The 543-nt window shown below is 54.1% G+C and overlaps 1 non-coding gene across 1 annotated transcript; it reads right to left on the bottom strand.

Moving 5' to 3' along the window:
• Window positions 1-229: 229 nt before the first annotated feature.
• LOC123179658 (5S ribosomal RNA) lies at window positions 230-348 on the bottom strand. The gene has a single exon (XR_006490532.1). It is a non-coding gene; the product is annotated as a 5S ribosomal RNA (ribosomal RNA).
• Between the last annotated feature and the right edge of the window lie 195 nt (window positions 349-543).

Below are 543 nucleotides of genomic sequence, written 5' to 3'. Positions count from 1 at the left end.
TTGCTTTGGCCGCTCCCTCTCAACTACGGAGACGAGTTTAACGCGGTTTCCACCCCTCCCTCTCAACCGCACCAGTGCACGCTTGCCGCGCCACAACGCCGACGCTGGACCCGTGAATCGTGAGCACCCAGCTATGACTTACCGCACTCGTGCAAAATAATAAAACACGGTAAATATATTACTTACACGTGCGTTTTGTTTTGCAAGCGGCGCGAAAAAAATTAAAAAGGGAATGCAACACGAGGACTTCCCAGGAGGTCACCCATCCTAGTACTACTCTCGCCCAAGCACGCTTAACTTCAAAGTTCTGATGGGATCCGGTGCTTTAGTGCTGGTATGATCGCATCCGACATGTTACCCCGGTCTTCGTCCCTTATCCTTGCCGCTCCCAGCTCCACTACAAAGACGATTGCACATTGCTTTGGCCGCTCCCTCTCAACTATGGAGACGAGTTTAACGCGGTTTCCACCCCTCCCTCTCAACCGCACCAGTGCACGCTTGCCGCGCCACAACGCCGACGCTGGACCCGTGAATCGTGAGCAC

This window comes from Triticum aestivum, unplaced genomic scaffold (genome assembly GCF_018294505.1).
Source record: "Triticum aestivum cultivar Chinese Spring unplaced genomic scaffold, IWGSC CS RefSeq v2.1 scaffold30151, whole genome shotgun sequence".
Classification (NCBI taxonomy): Eukaryota; Viridiplantae; Streptophyta; class Magnoliopsida; order Poales; family Poaceae; genus Triticum; species Triticum aestivum.
The sequence above is the reverse complement of the archived record's forward strand: the minus strand, read 5'-3'. Positions and strand labels throughout refer to the sequence as shown.